The sequence below is a fragment of the Silene latifolia genome, chromosome Y (genome assembly GCF_048544455.1).
Source record: "Silene latifolia isolate original U9 population chromosome Y, ASM4854445v1, whole genome shotgun sequence".
NCBI lineage: Eukaryota > Viridiplantae > Streptophyta > Magnoliopsida > Caryophyllales > Caryophyllaceae > Silene > Silene latifolia.
Window position 1 is genome coordinate 200,891,515 of NC_133538.1, and position 13,380 is coordinate 200,904,894.

Genomic DNA, 13,380 nt, shown 5'->3' on the forward strand with positions numbered 1-13,380 from the left:
AGCGTGCTTGGCTGGGAGTAGTCTTAGGATGGGTGACCTTCTGGGAAGGTTCCCGGGATGCGCATGAGTGAGGACAAAATGCGTTGTAAAGGACCCGTGTTGATCTGTGGGCCATGTACACAGCCTGGTGAGCTATCATAAGTAACCGCTCCCGACCCTAGGTTTGGGCCGGGGTGTTACATCAATTGTCATAGACAAATGAACAAGACAAATGAATAAGACAAAACTACTAAAAAGCCCACCCAATTTCGGTTATCATGTAATATGGAGTCCATTTTATTTTTATCAATTGTACAATTGTATGTCATGTGACATGTGACATGTCTTATGTCATGTTTTAATTTAAAATTCATATTTAACAAATTAAATATCATTTACAAATTAAATAAATCACATTTAACAAATTGACTGGTAATTCAAAATTACTTTCACATAAAATGGTTATTTAAAAACTAGTTAGTATAATTCACAACATCTTATAAATATGACTAACTTATCATTCTCATCTCGCGTGTTTCGCAAACACCGATTAATTTTAGTAATATAACTTCTTAAATTACTAAATAAAATCTTATTTAATCACATTATAATAAGATGTCATTTTCTCTCTTATGATAATAATTTATTCAAATTTAAGGAATTAATTAATCTGTATCGACATACAAATAATTAACCTTTTCAATTAAGGGAATCGTCCTTTAGGTGTGACCTCAAGGGATCAACTGATCACCATCGTCGCACGACAGTAATGTCAAACTCTAGCCAGCCAATCATTACCGATATGTGTGGACCAGTTGACTATATATGTAATGTATCATCCCTTTCGTATTCTTGGTATGAGATTTAAATATGTGATCAATATGATCGACAATTGTGATCGCATTATTGTCGGGGACACTTACTCTAACAGTGTATGCCCAGGTCAAATAGGTTGGAGTTAGTTTTAGCTGATTCTGAACCAGAGAGGCTGTTCAGGCATAGACTCTGTCTGCAAAGAGAATCACGAAAGGAAACGTGAGTACTTTCGAACCAGAGCTTTAGCATTTCATATTTACATAAAATCCATCTTTTGAAGAAGATACTTTCAGTTCTGTAAACCAACCAGTAAAGATGCCGAACATAGCCAGTCATTCGGAGCCTAAAGCATCATCAATTCCAAAGGGTTTCAATCTCCAGACTAAGGATGGGAATACATTTGACATTCGTCCGTCCTATATCAATCTGGTGGAGAGAAATCTCTTTAGAGGTGTAGCAGGTGAAGACCCGAGGAAGCATATGAAGGTCTTTACGGACTACTGTTCTACTATCCCCGCCACAAAGGGGGTAACTCAAGACAAGATTAAGGAGGTTCTGTTTCCTTTTTCTTTGACTGACTCAGCCAGGGAGTGGCTGACTTATTTGGACCGTACGCCCTAGGGGGTCACAGACTAGGAGACCCTTGCTCTTGCTTTTTATAAGAGATATTTCCCTCCGCATCGCACTAATCAGCTGAGGGCCAAGATCACAAGTTTCAAACAGGCACCGGATGAAACTTTCTATGAAGCTTGGTGTTGTTTCATGAGATTGGTGAGGTCTGTTCCTCACCATGGTTTTGATCCGTCGTTCCTGTCCAATCAGTTCTACAATGGGCTATACGATGATCACAGAGCCATACTTGATGCATCACCAATGAAAGATTTCAAAAGAACACCGAAAATGATAAGGAATGGGCCCTTATTGAAGAGATGGCGACCCACTGTGCTGAGTATGGGAACCCAAGGGATGGTATTAGAACACTTCATGCAGTCGATAAGCAAGTTGTGGCTCAGCTGGAAGCCATAATTGCTATATTTGATAAGTTGGAGTTGCATTCTGCTGGGGAGCCTCAGACGGTCCATTTGCTTACTAGGAGGAGACTGTCACATGTGAGAGGTGTGGGAGCAACGACGGTCACACTGTTGTTGGCTGTCTTACAGAGGAGGAACGGGTCCTTGCCTTTCATCAATACAGGCAAGGAGGGTGTTCCTACTATAATAACCAAGGAGCAGTCCATCCAAATTTGAGGTGGAATTCAAAATGTGCTCAATCCTACCCCTCCTCCACAGTAGCAGCAACCATATGTCCCTCCTCATAAGGCTCAACAAGGCTTTCAGAAGCCGCCTTCCTTTCTTACACCTAATCAAGGTGCATCATCTTCTGATGGGGTAAGTGAGCTAGTGAGTTGAAGACAATGTTGCAGTCTTTGACGAAGCAATGGCAACTGAGTGATCAACAAAAAGATGCATCTATCAAGGCACTTGAAACTCAAGTTGCCCAGTTAACCGCGAACCAGTCCACAAGGAAACCGGGACATTTACCGTCACAAGCAAATAAGAATCCACATAAGACGGTGAATTTAATCAATTTGAGGAGCGGTTTTTCATACGAAGGACCGAAATCAGACCTGGGGAAGGTAATTACTGGTCATGAACAGTGTTCTGTTCAAGAAAAAGAGCTGACGACAAAGAAAGTACTCGATCGACTAATTTCTGGGGGTCGATCGAGTAAAACTGCTGAAGAAAGGACTCGATCAAGTGAAATTTCTACTCGATCGAGTGAACAGGAAAAATAAGTGCTCGATCGAGTAAATAAAACTACTCGATCGAGTGAATTTGCTGAAGAATCTGCTCGATCGAATGATATTTCTGGTCGATCGAGCAGTGCGGATAAAGAACAACTCGATTGAGAGCCTGCTAATGCTCGATCGAGTGAAACATCGCCTGAAAGACCTCGTTCGAGAGGAAAGAAGTCCCGTCGAAGGATTTAGAGCTTGATCCGGCTGATACACTAGAAGAGAGGAACAAAGGGCTCGAGATACCCATCACGGTGCCCTTCCCGAGGTGTTTGTAGAGTACTAAGGCTAATCAACAATTCGGCAAATTTGCCGACCTCCTGAAAAGCTTGCAAGTCACTGTGCCATTTGCCGAACTGCTAGCACAGGTACCCTCTTACCTTAAATTTATGAAAGAAATTTTGTCACGTAAGAGGCACATTAACGACCATGAGACGGTAGCTTTGACCGAGGTAGGGACGGCCCTAGTTCAGAATAAGTTACCTTCCAAACAGTCAGATCCGGGTAGTTTTTCGATTCCGTGTCATATTGGTACCCATTTGATTGATAACGCATTATACGATCTTGGTGCTAGCGTGAGTGTCTTACCACTGTCTCTGGCTAAGAGACTTGGTTTGACAAAGTTTAATTGCACAAATATGACTGTTAAGATGGCCGACCGTAGCATATCACGGCCACTAGGTGTCATAGAAGACATACTTGTTAAGATCGGGAGGTTCTTTATTCCTGTTGACTTCGTTGTACTTGACATCCCCGAAGATGCCCATACCCCTATTATTTTAGGGAGACCATTTTTATTTACTGCCCGTGCAGTAATAGACGTCGGGGGCAAAATATTGACTTTTTAGGTTGGGGACGAGGAATTGATATTCCATCAATCTAAGTTTCGAAGGGCTCCCATGCAAGCTCAGCCTTTCAATGCCCTCTCTTCTACTGACACTCCAACTAAAGATTTGGAACATTGTGCTGCTATCGTGACCCCTCCGCCTCAGGTTGAGAGCAAAACGGAGGAAAGTTCATCTGTTTTCCTTGCTGCAGGTACAGATGAAAATAATGAAGGAGTTGTCAATGGTTTTTGTTCAATTAATGTCAGTCAAAGTAGGAGCGATGACGTTAAAGCTGGTGAGAAAGGAGTAAGGACGAGAAAAGTTCGCGCGTATGTGGACGTCAACTATTCTCCTCTTAACGATTCAAGTTCAAGCTCGTGGAAATTGAAGAGGACGATTAATGTTGCTGAGATGACGTCCTCGAGTCAAGAGCCCTCCAAGGGGCTACTGAATTGCTTTGAGAAATGAGCGGGGAAATGCCCCGTGTACCAATTTGTATAAACAATTTTTAAATTCCGTCGGACTTGTTTATTGCTTTTAATTAGGACAATTAGAATTTAGAAATTTTTAGTGTAGATTAGAAGACTATAGACTGTTACTTTTCGTATTTGGTATTTTGGGATATTTTTGCAAGTGTTTTTACGCAGGTTTGGGGAATTTTACGCAAATTCAAGAGCTTACACAAGGAAAAGAGCTCGATCGAGTACTTTTTGTACTCGATCGAGTAGAATTTGTTCGATCGAATGGTTTCCAGTTACTCGATCGACAAAAGCTGAAAAGGGAAGTTCTCGATCGTGTAACTTTTTACTCGATCGAGTAGATTAATACAAGAAGTTCTCGATCGAGCAGTTCTAAACCACTCGATCGAGTGAAAGTGGAAATTGCATGCAGGGAGTCCCTTTAACTTCTTTATTTTTCCTATTACTTCATTTTATTCCCAATTTTTCACCCCTTCTTCCTTATTTGCGATTAAAAGAACCCCAAAATCTCCATTTTTTCCTGCCCCTGAGGAGAAGGTGAAGGACCTGAAGGACCTGAAGAACTCAAGGCCTTTCCTTTACGGCAAAGAAGGATCGGACCTTTTCTATGACACGTAAAGGAGTTTGGTACCCGACTCGGCCTTTCCTTTACGGGCATAACTGTTGCTCCTAGGAAGGTCATTAGTCTTCTTTGGCAGGCTTTGGCACAGACCCCTTTTTCACCAGCGAAAACTCGCTCAGGTCTACCTACCCCCCGACCGTTACTTTCTTAGACTGATGGGGAGCACTATTTTTGGCCGAAAGGAGCCAAACAACATCAACAACAACGAGCTCTCCATCTTAGGCGGTTACCTGAACATCGACGGCAAGGGTCCCTTTACCCTCAACATCGCTTATTTGACCGCCAGGTACTTCCAGGCTCAGGGAGAGAAGCTCATGGGCACTATCGTCTGCGGTGGCATAGCCACCTTTGTTGCCCATTCTCTCCTCACCGTCTTGCCTCGTGACTTACCTTACATAGACGGTGATAGGTATCTGAGCCTAGCTGCCATGCACTCTCAGACTTGGCTGACCACAGACTACCGGACATGGAAGATAGATGGTTCCTTGTCTGTGGACCTTCCTTGTGACACCCTGCCTCCTCTAGCTCCTTTGCCCACTGTTTCACGAAGCGCCTGACCACCACCTCTACCTCAGTACCACCTCCAGGTCCGCCCACCTACTACTTGACCCGCCGCTAAGAAGCGGAATATTCTCGGCACCGGAGAGGGGTCCACACCTTCTGGGAGTGTCCAACCTTCCACAGCTACTCCCATCCCGACCCCTACTCCTACTCCTACTCCCGCACCCGCCGACCAGATACAAACACAACCGGTCCTACCGGCTAATTTTGTACCTTCACCACCCTTTGAGGCGTCCTCGGTCATAGACCAAGGGCGTTGTGACGGTTTGTTAGTTGAGATAGTAGAGAGACAGGCTCGTATGGAGCGGGAGATAGCTTTGACTTTGTTCCCTCTATACGAGTATCACATGAGGTGACACCGTCCGATCCCAGAGGGTTGGCCACACCCTTCCTTTTACCGGTACCCAGCTGAGGGGTACCCGGAGTCTGCTAGTGAGGAGGAGGAGGACGAGGACCCGGCGACGGCGGCGGAGAGAGCTCGAGCTGAGCAGAGGAGGAGGAGAGAGCAGGAGGTAGATCTGTAATACTCCGTATTTTGATAATAATTTATGAAAGTGATTTATGTAAATTAATAATTGATTAAATGACATTTCTAATAATAATTACAAGTAAGACGATAATTAATTAATAAATTAATAATCTAAGTCGGGAATTGGGTTAAGCTTATAAGTGGATCTTGGGCCGTATGCCATTGGTAATTGGACTGAAATTTATTAAATTAGTGTAAGTGTAATCGGGATTTATATCGGAAATTAATAATAATATAATATGGAAAAGTAATAATAATTATAACAATAATAATAATAAGTTATGGCAAATAATAAATTAGTAAATATTTTATGAGGAAATCCTATTTATGGTAAGATTAACATATAATATATGATAATAATAATATAATAGTAATAGCAATTTCTATACTAATTAGAATAAGGTAAATTATATAGTTTTCTAATTGACCTCGCATTCTCTATAATCCTACCCTATAAATACCCTATTAAATCTGATAAATTAATCATAAATTAAGTGGAGGAGCTTTTGGAGACGGAATTAGCAAGCATATCAATAGGTGACAACTTTTAATCTTGTTTTATTTTCTTATACAGCTGAATGTCAGACGATCTTAAGACACTTAGAAACTGACCCAAACCTTGACGGAATGAGACCAAACTTTGGGACTTGGTTCGTGGGGTTACAAGGGTTGGAATGGGTGTGGTGGTGGTGTCTAGGAAGGCCTAGGGTGGCGGTGGCAGGTGGCTAAAGGTGGCTGGTCAGGGAGGTGTTGCGAGTTGGTCGTGGGGTTTGGGATGGGTAATTGAACCCTCTAATGGTCGAGTCTTGACCTGGGCATGGTAGGGTTGTGATGGGGAGAGGTAGTCGACCACCTTGGTGGTGTTTTGGTGGCCGGAGATAGTGTATTGCGGCGGTGGTGGCCGGAAAAACGTGAGAACAGGGTAGGGGTTTTAAGGGGATTGTTGGTGTCGTTCTGGGTGGTTGTGAGCTACCGTGAGTGGTCGGGGTCAGTGGTGGGACCACCGTGGGTCAAGGGAGACCACGGTGGTGGCCACGGGTGGTCGTGGTGGCGGTAGGATGGTGAATTGGTTAAGTTTCGTTGTTCTCGTGTTGGGTTTTCCGTGGCTGATTAGGGCGTGTTAGCTGGGGTTGCAGGGGGTGTTTCAAGTGGCGGTTAAGGGTTGTCGGGGTTGGCCTAGGTGCGGGCTAGGTCGAGGCATGTTAGGTTGTTCTGACGGTGGCTGGAGGTGGCGTAATAGGTGGGTTAAAGGAGGGTGTCTGAGCGGGGGTGTTACACGGGTTGCCTTGGTGGTGGGAATGTTGTGCTTCTTGTTACTACGTGGTTCTTAACCACGTGATAGTGTGGGTTTATATGTTGGTTTATTTAATTTTGAGTCGGGTTTACGTAATCGTTAACACGGGAAAATAATTAATTAAATTAAATTATAATTAATTAAATTAATATAATGAATTGAATAATTAATAATTAAATTATAATAATTACTTGTCTAGGTGACGGAGTTGTGAGAAGCTGTGTTAGTTGGATTTATATTTACTCGGATTGCGTTATTGGAATTTGCTAACGAGGTAGGATAATCTACTCAACTATATCTGTTTTCGTGCTTGATGGATGGATGTTATTGGAAGGATGATTGGTTTATGACTGCTTATTTAATAAAGTTAATTTAGTGAATATCATTGTTAATTGATTGGAGTTGTGTATATTTTATACGATTATATTGTGGAATGGTTTATGAGAATTGACCGCCCCCAGGCTTAGTCTCTCGGTGGATAACGTGAGTGGTGATTGGACTGCCCCAGGCTTAGTCTCTGGTGGATAATGTGTGTGATTAATTGGAAGGCCCCAGGCTTAGTCTCTGGTGGATAACGTGTGTGAGTTTGGACTGCCCCAGGCTTAGTCTCTGGTGGATAACGTGGACAGTTGATATCGAGATATGAGATGTGAACAGTTGAGGTTGGAATTGCATGTTGTCGGTTGCCAGAGATTATTATAGATTGGTTATTTTAATGTATTTTATCCTACTCAACCATTGGCTGACGTGTTTGCTTCTGTGTCAAAATAAAATTGATGCCTGCTTTAATTGATGGCATCCTGTGGTGAACCATTTAATATTTTCGGTTAAATGGGGAGCAGATTTAAATAGCAGGTTTTGAGTTAGCTGACTTGGGAGCATTGAGAAGAGAGCTCGACTTGGACCTATAGTTGAAGTCTAGATCACATAGAACAATTTATATCACTTTATTTATTTCCGCTGCGAGTTGTAAATATTTTATATTAAGTTTTAGTTGATTAAATTTGTAATAAACATTTAATCGTTAAAGTTTTAATTTAAAGCATTTTGGTTTGTTGTACTTTGTTATTCACTACCTCGGGAAATCGAGATGGTAACAGTCCTATTTATTTGGGAATGTCTAGCCAAAGGCTCCCGAATAAATGGGGGTGTTACAAGATCCGGACTTCACTTTGACGGTGGAGGACGTGCGTGATAGTGTCGAGGAGGCTAACGAGTAGCTGCTGGTCTACTCACTTCCCCAGTTTTCTGGCTGGTTTGAGGAAGTTCCTGTTTTGTATGTTTATTCTCGCTCTTTTATTTATTTTGTCTCCTTTTTATTTTATTGTTTTTCATTCTTTATTGGTTGTATATTCCGTTCCCCGTATATATATCTTTGGTGTATCTTTGGAGGACAATGAGGGCGTTGTCCGTTTTGGTTTGGGGAGGGTATTGCATCCTTTTGAGTCTGCATTTGCATTTGTTTTGCAGTCACGTTTATTTATTTCAGCTTGCATTGTTTATTTATTTAAAAATAAAAATATAAACCAAAAAAAATTAGAAAATTTCAAAAATATTCACGTTTATTTTTGCATATATGTTGAGTCGGAATGGTTGACTTCCGTGATGATATTGCACTATAACTTGTCATTTTACTTGAGCCTTGCACTTCTGTTGATGGTTATTAGCTTTGTCATACGCATAATCTACGAGTTTTTGTTCAAATATAGCTGACTGTTTAGACTTGACCTGATAAATTGGCAACCTACTTTACAATTTTTGAGGTTTAGAGCCCGTAATTGGTGACATTCATGACCAGTTCATTAGGAATTGAGAGTAGTACTCCTTGCATAGCATGTTCATCATTTTTGCACTTTTATGACATTTGATTTCTTGTTAAATGCACACATTCGGGTTTGTGGTCGGTGTCACATGCAGGGAGATGCTTGCAAATTTTCCCATTTTCTTATATTTTTCACCCATTTAGCTCCACTTAAGCCAAAACTTGCCTTTTTGACCCACTAGCTACATCCCAAACTGAGCCTGCCTAGTCAAGCTAGTTTAGCATGTCTTTTGTGGTATATTTTTTCCGTCTGCAGTTTGGCCTGTGTATATATGATTGGAGTTAGTGGAAATTAAAGACAAAAAAAATGAAATTGAAAAAAAAAAAAAATAAGAAATCACGTTTAAAGTGAAGAACCAGAGAGAAATGTTTCAAAAATTTTGAGCTGGTTTGCTTTTTGAGTCCGTCTGTATTCACTTTTATCTCGTGACGGTCTCACTCCTCCGTTTTATTCCATATTTTTGAGGAGATGGTGTATGTGATTAGTGAGTTGTGTGCCAAATGAAGGGCACTTGTACTTTATTTTTCAGTCAGTTGAGATTCGGACGGTCTTATATGGTCCTGTTTAGGAGCTAGCTTGGCGCTTTTACCTCCACATTACCATAACTTGTTTTGCCTTTTCTCACCTGAACCTCACTATTCCCATATCATTTGTAAGCCCTCGGTTGTGACGGACATTAATGGTTGGAGTGTGTGCATTAGTACTTGAATCGTCTTTCATTTTTGTTGCATGCATGTTATGTAGGTCGCAGTTAGGTGAGTGACTGTTTCTCTTATTCTCTTTCACATATATTATTCACCCTTTGCTTCATGAGAGAAGAGTGACCACGTGAGAGTTCGATTTTGTTGGTCTTGCAAGGTCGATAGGTTGGCTATATTTCTGAACAGCTTATAACTCGTTTGCGTATTGACTGCATAGTTATAACTGTTAATTTTTGTTGCATTAAATTGGTTCAAGTAGACAAGCTAAGTTAGCTCTGAGTTTTCATTTCCGTTCCATAGTTGCATTTTTGTTTACTCGAGGACGAGTAAAGGTTCGGTTTGGGGAGATTTGATACGTGCATTTTGTATAGTCTTTTTAGCCTATTTTAGCACGTATTTCTATGTACTTTCGTACTGTTTATATTGCATTATGCCTCGAATTGGCTACTGCTGTTCGTTTTGTCCATTTTGTAGAAATGAACGCGAAAGTAGTGGAATCGTACCATTTTCGTCCCTTTTTGCATGCATTTTGAGGAGACGAGATTGTTCTGAGTGAGATCTTGCATTGGGATGCGTGAAGGAACGGTCTACAGTGCAGTCGGTCACGAGTTTGAGCTGTTTTGGAGGAAGAACACTCGATCGAGTGGTTTCTATAGCTGAGAATGGTCGATCGAGTAATATTCTACTCGATCAAGAAGCGCTGGAATTAGAGGTTACTCGGTCAAGTAACAATTCTACTCGATCGAGTAGATTATCTGGAGAAATGCTCGATCGAGTGGTTTCAGACTACTCGATCGAGTGGTTTTGGCTGTCGTGGGCTTTAATTAGCTCGTGAACTCGTTTTAGTTATTAGACTTAGCATTTTTTCTATTTAAACGTACCTCAACTAAGTCATTAGGATCCAAGTTTTATCTTATCATTCATCCTCACAGTAAAAGACTGTGTTACTTTTCTTCCTTCCACTGTAACTTTTGCTTTCGGATTTTCTCGCTCAGATTTGTTTGTTCTTTACGCTGGATTCTTGCGATTGTAATCTCTTTCTCCCTTGTTAATATTAATCTCTCTTTCATTTACTTTAATTGTTTGTTTCACTTCATTTAATTTTCTGCCCTAATTACCTTTTATGCAATTTTATTATTGTCTCATCATGTTTAATATTACTTTATTCATCGTTATTAGTTTTGACGATACTGATAGCATGAGTAGCTAATCTGTTTCATGTTTGGATTAGGGGATCTACGGTAGAAATGTGTGACAATGTAGTAAATAGGTTAGATGAATTATTTGTGAGATTCTGTCCCCATAGCAATATAACTGTATTTACCGACTTAGTTGAGTGCACGCTTCTGAGTCACCTTTTTAATCTGGTTAAATTTAATCCTGGATCGAAAGATTGGACTAAATAGACCTGCTGTGAACAGTAGACTACCCTGACGAGGACGGAAGTTAAGTTAATGGTAATTTAGGACAGAAAGTGGACCGGAAGGACCTTTCAATATCCGTCTCGCAGTAATTCATCTAAGTTGTTTACAGTTGAGTCAGTGGACTACCGTAGTGAACCGAAATCCTGACATGTCCCCTCTCTATTGATAGTTTAATCTCATTTTCTGCCTTTATTGCTCTTTCCTTGCTTCTCTTCCTGTTGCACTTTTAGTTTAGAAAAACAATTACAACCCCCCCCCCCCCATTTGTGACCAAATAGACGGACCTTTACAGATATCTTGCCTCCCTGAGGAGATCGACTTGACTTCCCTAGCTATATAGTTAGTTTAGTTCGTTATTTTTGATAGGTATACGACAGCCCTGTCATGTATGCATGGAGTTTGAAAGTAGTAGGGTGAAATTTTGGACTATGAACGATAATATAGATGTTGTTTGTAAAGTTGTCTCCCAATCGTCAGGTAAAACTCCCACGGTGTATATCATGACCTTGTTGTAGTGCCTAATTGAGTAATGAAATAGGGAAGCTTGGAAACGAGTTTGAGAATGAAAACCTCATGCCCAGGTGACACTCGGCCGAGTGCACCATGTACTCGACCGACGGGCCGCCTACTCGGCCGAGTGGCCTCCTATACTCGACCGAGTGGTCTACTTTGACCCTTGTTTTGTTCATACTTGACTCAAATATTGGGTGTATACCGTTATATAGCGGTTTATGTTAGTTGGCTCGTGTTCGATGAACATGTGGACCTTACATGAGTGATATTTTGCGAATTATTTACATTTTACCATATTAGGTAGTTTTGCTATTTAAGAGTGAAATTCAAATGAAAGTGGTAATTGACATGTATAATTGAATGACAAGAATGATGTGATAATCTTGTTCGATTTTGTGTTAATTGAGGTGATTTTATTTTTATTGTGTACTAGTAAGATGAAAATGCAAGTTATCTGTCACATAGTAGTCATTGCATGATAGTGATTGAGATCTTCCGTACGAGCGGAAGTATTGATGAGGAATGGGAACGGATATGGAAAGATGTGTGTGATCACATGGTGGATTTGACGCGGTATATGTGTGGCATGATGTCCGGAAATGGGAATGTTGAAGATGGTTGAGTCACATACCGAGAAATTGCATTATTTGAGTGTTTCTTGTAGTCCGCATATTCATGATTGATGTGCATACATGTGAAAGCATGAGATTTGATGTGATATAGATATGTAATAATAATCGAGTTATACACCGTGATAGATACGTATACTTATAACCGACTTGAGTTGGGAGTGAGTTATGGGATTATAGATTGGAATCGTGGGTTTGACCTGGCGCTTGACCTTTGGGAGGCTTATAGGTGGGGGGCCCTTAAAAAGGCTTCTAGAGTGGGATTATAGTAATGGCATAAGAATATATGAGACTTGATAATGGAGTTGCAGTAGGTAAGAAAGTGTGTTGAACCTGGAACATAGTCATTTGTGGAATTTAGTAACGAGTGTATGAGATCATTATGAGGTTTGTGTTGGAGTATGTGTCCTCGATAATACTGCGATCACATGTTTAAATCTCATAATAAGAATACGTAACGGATGATTCAATTATATAGTCAACTGATCAACATTAATCGGTAATGATTGGCTAACTAGAGTTTGATATTACTGTCGTTTGACGGTGGTGATCAGTTGATTTCTTAAGGTCACATCTATAGGACAATTCCCTTAATAGATTAATTAATTAATTGTATAATGATACAAGTTAATTAATTCCTTAAAATTGAACAATTTGTTTTGTGAGTAAGAATAAGTATCTTTTTGTAATTTGATTAAATAAGATTCATTTTTGTAATTGAAATGTTTTCATTACTGAAATTAATTATTGTTTATGAAACAGTTGGATTAAGAATGATTGGTGAATTATAATTACAAAATCTTGTAGATTATATTAGCATAAGCCATTTTATTTACATGTAATTATGAATTACTAGTTGATTTATTGCATGTAATTTATTCTTATAAATAAGTTAAGTATGCATTATATTGACCTATGACTCATTATATGTCACATGTCATACAATAATACTGTGACACCCCCATACTCCAAGTGCCTTACCAGGACCACTCAGATATAGAAATGTCACCATCTCGGTTTCTCGAGGCAATGATAATCAAATGACAATAACGAAACATAATTTAAATAGTATAAAGTTTAAAGTGAATTACATGTCCAAACCAAACCAATAAAATACGGTACAAGTTCTCCAAAAGCCAAAAGTCTAATAAACTAAATAACATTGTCTGACAACAGCGGAAGACTCTTCTAAATGCAAGTGATGACTCATCCCAGCTAGCCCATAAGCACTATATCAAACCTGCTCAACAACTGCTCACCATTCCCGAATGGATCACCACAGTTTTACAAAACAAAGAGGCGGTCAGTACTAATCACACAATTATATAATCACAATAAGACAGAAATCAATACAGCTCAATCGTCACATCAACCCCAACTCCATCACC

The 13,380-nt window shown here is 40.2% G+C and overlaps 1 non-coding gene across 1 annotated transcript; it reads right to left on the reverse strand.

Annotated features, from left to right (window-relative positions):
* Positions 1-1,486: 1,486 nt before the first annotated feature.
* On the reverse strand, positions 1,487-1,592 carry LOC141636525 (small nucleolar RNA R71). The gene has a single exon (XR_012541131.1). It is a non-coding gene; the product is annotated as a small nucleolar RNA R71 (small nucleolar RNA).
* Between the last annotated feature and the right edge of the window lie 11,788 nt (positions 1,593-13,380).